The sequence below is a fragment of the Urocitellus parryii genome, chromosome 6, assembly GCF_045843805.1.
Source record: "Urocitellus parryii isolate mUroPar1 chromosome 6, mUroPar1.hap1, whole genome shotgun sequence".
NCBI lineage: Eukaryota > Metazoa > Chordata > Mammalia > Rodentia > Sciuridae > Urocitellus > Urocitellus parryii.
The window spans coordinates 64,288,734-64,300,777 of record NC_135536.1 but is presented as its reverse complement, the minus strand read 5'-3'; the positions used below and the strand labels follow the sequence as shown (position 1 = coordinate 64,300,777).

Here is a 12,044-nt window from a genome sequence, read left to right as displayed (position 1 = left end):
TGGTATTACCTTCCTGGAGAGCCAGTTGGCAGAATAAGTACAGGTTATTTAAAATGTGCATATATCTTTGCGCCCAGGAATAAAATTGAACAAGTGCTCAAAGGTTTATATATGGGCTGAGGGTGTAACTCAGTGGCAGAGCATAGCACACACAGACCCTGTATTTGATCTACAGCACCACAAAAAATAAAGTTGCATACAGATGTACATATTTAATGATATTCATCATGCCATTATTTATAATGGCATCAGTAAATAATTTAATTGTTCAATAATTGATTCAATTATGGTACATTCCATGTGGAATTCTATGAAGCACTTACAGGAAATGATGGTATTAATAGATGTTAGTAGAACTAGAAAAAAACTCACAGTGTGCTAGTATTTGTGTTGATATGTGCCTCTTCACTTTGGTCTACTATAATCAAAGGTAGTAATTATGATCACGTTTTAAAAAATCTAGCATTTTATTATTGAGTACTATAGTATCAGGCAATATGCTAAATTTTGTTCATATATTTTCTTGTTGAACTTTCATACTAACCCAACTAAGTAGAAACAATTTGGAACTTTATTTTACAGATGAAGGAACCAAGGGTGAGAGGAATAAAGTAATTTGTTCAAGCCCTGAAATTCGAAGATGTCAGAGTCAGAACTGATACCTAGTCATTTGACTCCAGAGATTAGCTCTCTGTAAACCACCTTTATATTCTAGGTGCCTAGTCATCACAGGTATATTTGGAAATCCCTTCACATCCTTTCCTGTAAATTAATCCTTGTTTGAGAATACTTTGGCCCAGGCATATGGCAGGGGAAAGGGTGAGCTATCCTTTAACAAACACAGAGGTCAGCAAACTATGGCTCTTGGGCCAAAGCCAGCCTGCCACTGTTTTTTGTACATCATACTTTATTGCAACACAGTTGTGCTTTTTCACTTATGCATTGTTTATGACTGCTCTTGTAGTACAAGGGCAAAAATGAGTATTTTCAACAGAGATAATATAGCATACAAAGCCTAAAAATTTTTATTATCTGACCCTTTACAAAGTTTGCTGACTACTGCCTTAATACATTAGAAATCTCAGAAGGATATGTCTCCTATTACAATGACCACTTTTCTTTGCTTAAAGAAAGTAATTATTCAAAATAAACAAGCCAAAAGTTTAAGAGTTATTGCCATGAGTAGTAACAGGCCACAGATATCCAGGCAGTGGCTGAAGGTTTTCCGAGAAGGTGACTGAGAGCAGTCTATTTCAGAACTCCTGAAGGTCCTGTGCATGACTGACTGGCATTCCCTAGCAGCACCTTCTGCGTTGCCCTGACACTCTTGCCCACTGCTGCTCCTCTGAGATGGAATGTGTATTCACAACTGAGGCTCTCCATTAGTCATGGTGAATTTCCTGGGCCCTGGAGACAGGAGCATGACATCACCAAGGGCCAATGAGAAGGGAGCCTCTGTAGTGCAAGCCCTCAATCCTCTTTAGAGGACTGTAGACTGTGTGTTCTGTTCCTAGCCCTCAGGGTGTGATTTGAGACTGTCTTCCTCATCTAGCCATATTCTGGGCACACAAGTCTAGCTTCCAGACCCAAGAGGCCAGGGCAAACTTCAAAATCAGTAGAGCTGGAGGCAGATTCCCATTTAGTATTTTTTTCCAGGGCTTGGGTTTTTATTCCTAGAGTTTTCCATTCCTAATGACGTTGTTACTTCATGTGGCGAGGTTGAGTGGTGAAAGATGAAGTCTGTATTAGATAAAAGACACTTGGCAGTTAAAAATTCTGGATAAGTATAGCTTGGTAGCATAACTAAAATCAGAAGTGTATTTTGCTGTTTTGTTACATTTCTTTTGTGTGTAGTTTAACATAATAAAACAACATCTTTTAACAGCAAAGGGTCCTAGCAAAATTAGTGTGGCTTAAAATAAGGCAATTACCAAAGGAACTGTACTGAGAGGATTAGTACCTCATTAAATCTTTTATCTTGAAGAAGAAAAGAACCTTTTCCCCAATTTGCTTTTCTTGGGATTTAAACATTTTGTATAAAAACCTCTCTGTCTCTTTCTTTTTGTTTCTCTGCTAACTAATTTATGTACATACTTATTTATGAAAATGATTTGTGGAACTTAGTCTTAGGGGTAACTTTGTTAATTCTTTGTACCAAAATGTCTATTGAGAGATTTGTTTTTGAATTGGCTTAATCTCCTGTTAATAAGCTATAATTGTTAAATTCCCCCCTTTAAAAATTGTTTAAGGTAACCGAGGCTCAGAACTCTGTGTGAGCTTACACTGGACATACTTTTGTAGAATAATTTAATAATTGAAGCCAAGTGCCATGTTTTCCAATCTTCATAGGCAGTCTGAATGAGAGTGATTCTTTTAGTCTCACATTTTTTTTCATATTTGAACCTTTTTGATGAAGTCAAAGAGAAATTGGGGAAACAGCCATCTTTATTAGTATGTTATTTATGGCTGCTATGTATCATGGAGGATCTTGCCTCTACCGTGTTTAAAAAAAAAAAAAAAAACAGGCTGGGACTATGGCTCAGTGGTAGTGCATTGTCTGGCATGTGTTGAGGCACTGGGTTTGATTCTCAGCACCATGTATAAAATAAATAAAATTTTTTAAAAAATTTTTGAAAACCCTTGTTTTTGGAAGTTGAAGATAGATATTATTTTTTATAATTATAGGAATTCTTTATTTAAAATATTACTTGAAAGCACATGAATTCATCCTTATTTCCTAAGAACATAATTACTAGTAATTAAAGAATTTCCTCTAGAACTATGTAATATACTGTAAAAGAGCACTTTTAGCACTTTAGAGATTTTCCCTCAAAGATTTCTATGTAATTCCAACATTAATTATTAAAATTTGAAAACATCTCTTGGAGATACTTTAAATGATTTTTTTCTTTTTAGCTATAAAGATGAGGAAACTGAGGTATAGAAAAATTGAAACTTCTACCTTGTGTCATTCATAAAGCAGATATTAAATATATAAATCATTCTTTTATCAGAAGTCTTTAGAGGACAGTCCTTCATGTTTTCTCATAAAGTGGTTTTTGTTTCGACAGCTTCCATGAACAGCAGTGCTTGTTTTTCAAAACCACTTGATCAGGACAAAAAAATGTCAAATCTAGGCAGAACTGGAGAAAGCACTGGGGGTGGGGTTATCTAAGGGGTAGTGGTGCTGGGACATGGGGCTCTTGCTCTTGGCAGAGTACTTTCATTCTCCTCACTCTCATTCCCCTTTTACTCCCATTCCCCAGTTTCTCCCACCTGAACTAATATTTGCAACTCTATTCGAGGATTGTCATTACTACTGATGAGTTAATGTTGATAACATGCTTCAGGCCTTTTGGAAGAAAGCCTTATAGAAGTGCATAGAAAGGCCAGTATAAAAGTACTAGCCCTAATACCAGTCACAAACTTTTTGAGTGGTTACTAGGTGCCTTCAGGTTAAGTGGACCCTGGTTTTGGTGAGGTCAGGCACTGGAGTAAGATCTACTGCTGCCTTGAGAAAACACATTTGGTTTGAAATGTTGAAAGCCAGGTGATTCCTAAAGGAATGATACAGTAATATCTCTTCATACAGTAATGTGACCTGCTAATTTGGGGAGCAGCAGATGCATTCCTCAGAAACTCTTCCAGACAGTTGGCATACTATGCTGATCATCTTATTAAGTACTCAACTTTTCCTACAGAAGAAAATTTTCAAAAAGCTCTTCTGGAATATGACAGTGGGAAGTCATAAGAAATAATCAGATCAATTTATGAAGAATTAAGGGTGAGTCTAGTCACTCCTAAAAGGTTTGGCATCAGTTTATTACATAAAACCAAACACAGAAGGAAGAAAAGCCTTTAGTCTCATTTAGGAATCCAGACAAAAATCCCACTTAATCCATCTTGCTTTTCCTTTTCCTCCAGTTCAGCTGGTATGCAGGTGTAGTGCAGCTTGGCAGAAGCTTTGAACATTTGGAAAAGGGAGTCATTACTGAAAGTCACTGACACACACTTCCCTAGGAATGCTGTTGATGTCATGGAAAACCAGGACCTTAGCAATCACCCCTAACAACCAGAGCTACAGTAAATAGTAAATGTTACCTCCACCAAGGCATTGGTTTTTAAAGTTTTAACAGGCTAGAGCTTGCCAGCCACAACTCATAAAAATGTTCTTATAATTTTACCCTACTTTCTAAAAGCACTGGATAACTACTGAGGTTTCTTTGCCACTTGGAGATGCAAAGCCAAATTCACACCAGTTTCAAGGTTCACAAATCAGAATTTACAGCACCTCTTTTCCAGTCCTCTTCATACCCTCTGCCATGCTCATGGGGTTAGGCCTGGGAGATTTAATAATTTTTCAAAGAAGTCTTGTATGAATTGCTTCAATTTTGGAGGATGAGGTGGATTGATGTACTGTGTTTCATGTACTGTTTTATGAGTCTAGTGGTTAACCCTGTCTGGTTGATTGGTAGCCTTTAATCTATAGGTTATATTACAACTAGTTTAAAACAATTTGGCAAAATGACATCCTATAGTCCAAACTCTAAACCAGGTGCATCTCAAGAAAACAGCATTTGTGTTGCCATGTAGAACTGTTAAGAATGGTTGGTTGATGTGAATGTAAAAAGGCAAAAGAAGAAACAGAAACCAAGAGTTCAGGAGGCATTTTCTCCCAGGGCTGGCTGATTTTTAGCAAAAGATTTTGACAGAGTACTACTATGTAAACCAAATCCAGAATGGCTTCATTTAGACCTGTCCACGAGATGGGAAGAAACATAATGCTAGCTCTGCCATTAAATGACATTGTCATTGTGACTGTATAATTTGTCCCCAAGGCTGGGTACCTTCGAGAGTGAAGGGACTCTATTAGTAATCAATCACTCTCTCTTAAAAAGAACAAACTGGGACTATCCTAAGCAAGTGGGGAATATGGTCACCCTCATTTGTGCTACTAGTGATTGAGGAAATAGTCTTAGAAGTGCCAGAGAGAGTGGACACAGTCACACTACCTAGGTTACGAGAAAACAAGTCTACTCTTAGAATGATAGGATTAGGTTATGAACTCTCTACTGTAGGATTTTCCTGAATTAGCACTGCAGATAGAGTAAGCTTAAATTCATACTCTAATTTACTTAGTTTTGAACATTACTTACATTGCTGTAGTCCAGTGGCTCTTGAAATGTAGATTGGGGTCCTTGGCAGTCCCTGAGGTTCTTTCAAAGGGTCTGTGAGGTCAATTTACCTTCATCATAATCATAAGACATTGGTTGTCATTTCTATTTTCATACTCTCACTTCTGAATACCATTGTAACACCTTGCATATAAAACCAAATATCATAATCCAGCTGTCATTTAGGCCAGTCATTAAGGAGGTTTGTAAGAATGTAAAACAATGCTACCATTTGCAGTTCTCTCTCTCTCTCTTTTTTTTTTTTTTTTTGCGGGGTGGGGGGTGGGGGTGGGGGCGGTGGTAGTGTTGGGAGTTAGGCCTGGGAGATTTAATAATTTTTCAAAGAAGTCTTGTATGAATTGCATTGGAGGGGGATGAGGGAGTGGTACTACGGATTGAACTCAGGGGCACTCAAACAAGGACCACATCTCCAGCCCTGTTTTGTATTTTATTTAGAGACAGGGTCTTGCTGAGTTGCTTAGGGCCTTGATAAGTTGCTGAGGCTGGCTTTGAACTTGCAATCCTCCTGTCTCAGCCTCCTTAGCCACTGGGATTACAGGTATGCTCCACCATACCCGGCCTTTGTTTTAATTTTTAAAAACTTACTTTCAAATTAAAATATTCTCCTCTGATTTCTAAATTTGTTTCTTGAGTTAGAAATACTATATTTTAATACCTGCTGAATTTAATTTAAAAAATGCCTCCAGGGCCTGAAACTAACCTGTGACTTCTTAAATCAACATGACAGGATAAACTGAGTCCATAACTTGAGTAGCAGCAATAATGCTTCATGATTTAATACCAACTACAATTGTAGTGAAAGTCAAAATTTAAGTTTTATGAAGCTAATTTTTAAGACATGCATTGTACTTGGCTTTAGTTTAGCTTTGTTTTTCTTTTCTGAAAGTTGTTAGTTGTATATATCTCCAGGTTTGTTTCTTTTGGAGAACAAACATTTTGGATAATTACTTACCAAATTTACAGACAAATTCTTAACAGAAAGCATAGAGGACACTCACAATTCTTATTAAATCCCCATAAAAAAAGAGGTTGGAAGTGGATTATTATTTTTTCTGAGATATTAGGGACCACTGTGTTTTTTGTGGAGAGGCAGCTGAGTAGAAATGGGAGAGTTGGGTACTTGAACCAACTTTGCTGCTTTCTGAATATTAAGGTTATTTCAGCAAGTTACCTTACTTCTTTTAGCTAGTATTAGTTTCTCCATCTTTAAAATGAGGCTGGATTAATATTCTCTGAGTTACAGATCATCTAACTCTTTAGTTCATTGTGTACTGTCAGAATTTCATGTTCTTAAAGTCCCTAGTTGACAAATATGGTGTGTGAGGAAATGATGTACAGTACAGTCTTGAATAACCAGAATGGATTTTGACCACACTGATGTGCTAATCCCCAAAGAAGAAGAAAATACAAATGGGCCCGGGGCCGAACATGAACATGGTGACAGTGAGCAAAACATTGAAACAGACAGCTGAAAGCTTCATTTCCTGGCTTGCCTGCCATGAGAAAGCCTGCTCCTGCCAAATCCTTCAGGCCATCAAGGCCCAGAACTTTGGCTAGTTCTTTTTTTGAGCTCCCCCTTCATACCGCACACACAAACCACACAGGAAAATTGTCTCTCTCCCTTCATATTTGTGTCTTTTGGCCACATTTCTATTTATGCCATGTCCTTGCTTAATTCCCCTTCCTTCCAGCTGTCACTGTATTCTGGCTGTTGCTTTCTGGGGGCTTTGGAAAGCAGCTGCAATCTTCAGGGGAGGCACAAGGTGCTGGAATTGGTGACTAGGCATGGTAAGAGTGTGTGAACTCCACTGGGACCAATAGTCACTTTACCTGGTTTAAGGCAGTTTAAACAGTGCTCGGTCCTTCTCCCTCTCATTCCTTGGCAAATGTCAGGACTTATGGCTTTAATTTTTCCCCCTCCCTTTCTCTTTGGGGAGCTTCTCCCCACTCTACATTCCTCAGCGTTTTTGTCTGTGAACATCCTGTAGAAGATTTGCTTTGTCTTTAGGTTCTTTTGCCAGACTGCTCATCATCATCATCATCATCTTTTTCTTCTTTTTTTTTCTTCCACATAAAACACATTTATCTATTGAGAGAGCTTACGATGGATAACAGGAGCCTCTGTACTCCCTCACAAGTTTAGAAATTTGACCCTCTTTAGCTCTTACAGTCCATTCCAAACCACGAGGTCTCCCAAGCCCCAGAGAGCTCTTGGCCATTTGTTTTCTGTCCAGTCCCAGCCGTTGTGGTGTCCTTTCACCTCTGGCCTGTGATGTTTTCCCACAGATCTTGTCTGCAGACATCTATTGGCTCTTCATGATGGCAACTCAGCAAAAAGGCACTTAGTTCTCTTCATTTTAAAAAGCCAAGAAAGGAAGGTTTAATGTAAGGAGAAGCCAAGTGTTATGAAGGTTTTTAATTGTTCCACTTGCACAGGCTGACTTTGCTGGCTTGGATATTAAAAGCAAAATAAAACAGAAGCCCTGCACAGCCTTTGTCTTTTGTAGTAGGGTACTGTCTTTTGCAGATGAGTAGAGCTTTCTCAGATACAATAGATTGTTCTTCTCTGCCATTCTTTCTGGAACCTCCATAGCTGTCCTGCCCCATGTCTGAGAGCACCCAGTCTATACTTCTTGTGTAAGAGGAACTCAATATAGTCATCAGAATCTTATAAAATAAAAAGCAAACTCAAATTATATCTATATGGGGTTTGTCTAATGTTTTTCTTATGTCTGTATGAATTTGGATTGAATTCAGGGGTACTCGACCACTGAGCCATATCCCCAGCCCTATTTTATTTAGAGACAGGGTCTCACTAAGTTGCCGAGGCTGGCTTTGATTTTCCTGTCTCAGCCTCCCAAGCCACTAGGATTACAGGCATGCGCCACTGCGCCCTGCTGATATATGTATTATATAAAGTTTTTATTCATAGTTGGGAATACAATACAAGAAAGCCATTTTTCTTTCATTTCTGCCTATCTAGTTTGTTTGGCTGTATTGTTTCTAATATCCAGTTAATCTTTCTGTTACTATCCTGTCCCCTGTTCTTTCACATTGTCTACAATTATGGTCCTTAGAATGTTAACTACCTAAATTCCTCATTTTATATACAACAAAAAGAAAGCCAACAGAAGGAACAGATTAGGCCAAGAGCACACACCTGCCAGAGCATGGGCTCACAAGTTTCCACTATACCATCCAGGCTGCATGTGTCAGGAATTTTCCAAAACACTAGCGATAGCTCCTTCAACTAATAGGAAGTGAATCCTATTGGAAAAGGGCAGAAGCTTTGGAGCCAGACAAATTTGGGTTTGAATATCTTGTTCTGCCACCTACTGGCAGGGTAAATTGTACACGTAAGTGATGCTTTTGGGGATTTTGTTTCTTCCTGTGTAATATGGAACTAATAACAATATTACTTGGTGTTATTGTGAATACTAATTATATAACCTACACAAAGTGCCTTTATCCATGTTATACTTACAAATTATTATTATAAAAATCTGCCAATAATTTAAATAATAATTTTAAATAGTTATCTTATTATTGAGTAGTCTGAGCTTCTCTTATTCAATAAAAGTTTTCTAAAATCAGTATAACATATGAATGGAGTAGTTGTCTGGAAATGAATTCCTGAAATTATCTATACCATGACTATGATTCATGCATTTCCCTTTTCTTTATAACTTTCATCTGTACTTAGCTGCAGTGCATCTTGTCCAAAAACTTTTGTGCAAGTTTAAACTCACCCAAAGAAGACATCTGGAGAGTCCTTGAATTTGGCCTCTAATTTTCATTTAGCTAAACATTAGGTTATAAATCTTAAAATATACTCTCCTAGAATGTTTTATTCACATTTTTGAGAAGTTTGAGGTATTATTCTGACACTTATTGTACTTTGTGAGAAATAGCTTCAGTGTAAAATTAAACATACCTGTTTGGAGTATAAATTGAAGTTATGTTCAGCAAAAAGGGGTCCAAGACTGTTCCATTTAAAGGAAGCAGAACTAAATAATTGAACCTTACAGCATGGGGAGAAAGAATAATTTAGGAAATAAAACTAAAATGGAACTAACAAAAGCCAGAATCAAGAAAGTTTGGAGGCTTCAGAGGAGGCGATTCAGGGGAATTTCAGTTGAGAGCCTCTCAGATTGCTTGGATGTTGTTGCTCCCTGGAATGTACTTAAGCTAGAAGTAGAGGGAAGGACCTTGAGAAACTAGACAGAAAGAATTTTGCTTCTTTAATAAAGAGAAGCTGAGGAGAAAGAGCTGTGGCTTAGATTTCAGAAAGAACTTAAGTGTAACTTGCTGGGCATAGTGGTGCCCACCCGTAGACCCAGTTACTTGGGAGGCTGAGGCAGGAAGATTGCTTGAGCCCAGGAGATTGGGAACAGTTTGTCTCTTGAAGAAAGAAAGAAAAAAAGGAAGGAGAGAGGGAGGGAAGGAAGAAAGGAAGGAAGGAAGTCCAGTTAGAAAGAGTCATTATGTGCTTATCCAAACATGATTAGAAGAGTAAAAGCTGAAAACACTCCTAAAGGGGTTTTGTTCAGTTTTTTAGATGAAAGTGAAAATGTATCTGTGATGAAGAGCGGAATGGATGTTCCTTGTGTCCATTTGTACCTAATGCCATATATTGGATTAAGAGCCTTAGGCCTGTGGCTTCTTAAAGATAAAAGTAGGCGTGATTTTGAAGGCATATTGGATAATCAAATATGGCTAGGAAATAGAGGACCTATTTGGCTATATTTTCGGTTCATCCAGATGGGGTCAGACCAGAGGAATTTGGCAAGCATTGAGATTCACCACTTAGAAGCACACTGAAATAGTTGTGGTAGCAAAAGAATTTCTCCAGGAGTCTTATTCCACTTGAGGCATAACAGCCAGAGATTTCTGGCCCTTGAGGGAAAAATGCCAAAGTTGATGAATTTTAGAAAGATCAGCTGAGATCTATAAGCCCAAGAGAAACAGCTGAATTGGATGATAATGGGACTGTGCATTTATTTCTCTGCTTTTCCTATAGAGACTTACATGAGTAAATGTGGCCTGGATTCCACTTCTAAAAAGAAAATTTCCCCTAATCTCATTTCTCCCTATTGAAATTTAATATAGTATAGTATAATAAATAAGGTTACAAAAGAGTTAAACTTTAACAACGTATGTTTATTTTATTCTGTATTCTGCCTGAAATTCTGATTTACTGTGCCATTTCGTAAAGCTTTCTGGCAAAAGATCTTCATGAACCTAAAAATTTGCCTTCTTGTTTAATTTTCCATAAGCCTTTTTACGCTCCAGCAAAGTAAATGACACCTGCCATTACATGTTATCATTATCAGTATTGCTTATTCCTTGTAATCCATTCATCCCTGTAGTACCCGATAGTATCCCCTTCAATAGCCTAGTACATTGACTTACATAATAAATAAATATTCAGCAAATATATTCTGAGAGAGAGAGAGAATTTTTTAATATATATATATTTATTTTAGTTTTCAGCGGACACAACATCTTTATTTTATTTGTATGTGGTGCTGAGGATCAAACCCAGCGCTGCATGCATGCCAGGCGAGCTAGCTACCGCTTGAGCCACATCCCCAGCCCTCAACAAATATTTTTAACCTTAATGATGAATGAAGAAGTGGTTCTTTATATTTTAAACAACTAATATAGAGAGAGTCTTCCAACACAGTAGGAATATATATGTATTATTAAAGAGTCAAACATTTACCAAAAAAAGATAATACAAGGGAATTTTCACATGATTAGCATTCCAATAAAACCACATATTTAGTACAAGTTGGTATGTTTGAGTATATATATGTACTCATTAGATCATAACCACAAGGAATATAATGAACATATCCATCATCCCTAAAAGTTTCTACATTACCTTTCCATTTTCTCTCCCCCACCCTTCCCTACCTCCTCAAGAAAACTACTGATCTTTGTCACGACAGATTATATTGCATTTTCTAGTTTTGTATAAATTCAGTCATGCAGTATAAATTCTTTGATCTGGCTTTTAAATCCAGCTTAATTATTTTGCGATACATTCACATCATTGCATGTATTAGTAATTAATTTCTTTAAAATTTTTTTTGGCTAATATTTCAGTGTAATATTTTAATTTCTTTAAAATTTTTTTGGCTAATATTTCAATAGTATGTACTTCCTCTACATGCTATTCATGTATTGATGGGTGTTTTGGGTCCTTTCTAGTTTATGGTTATTACAAATAAAACCATTATAAACATTTAACTACAAATTGTTGAATAGGGTTATACTTTCTTTTCTCTTGGATAAAATACCTAGGAGTGGAATGCTAGATCCAGGAATATTCTATGTCCTGCTTGTGTAAGAAACTGCCCACCTGTGTGTACATTTTGCATTCCCAACAGTAATGAATGGGAGCTCTTTATGGTCTACTTTCTTATACTCATCAGCATTATATTGTATACTCATTGCTTTAAATTTTAGCCATTCTAATAGGTGCACTTTCCTAGTGGCATAAGATGTTGATCACCTTTTTATGTACTCATTTGCCATCCCTTTATCCCTTGATGAGCATTTTTTAAACTGTTTTTTCTTATTATTGAGTTTTAAGAATCCGTATATTTTGGATACAAATCCTTTATCAGTAATGTGTCTTTCAAAGATTTTCTCTCAGTTTTTGGCTTTTCTATTCATTCTCTCAACAGTGTCTTTGGCAAAGCAGAAGTTTTCAATTTTAACATTCAATTTATTGATTTTTTTCATGGATTATGCTTTTGGTGTTTTATCTTAAAACTCATTGCTAAGCGGCTCCGAGCCCACGGGGCCGTGCGGACGGGGAGGATGAAGAGTCCTCCCATC

The 12,044-nt window shown here is 37.2% G+C and overlaps 1 protein-coding gene across 1 annotated transcript in view; it reads left to right on the top strand.

Annotated features, from left to right (window-relative positions):
* Rad51b (RAD51 paralog B) overlaps nucleotides 1-12,044 on the top strand; it is a 564,662-nt gene that overhangs the window by 261,609 nt on the left and 291,009 nt on the right. The window lies entirely within an intron of this gene.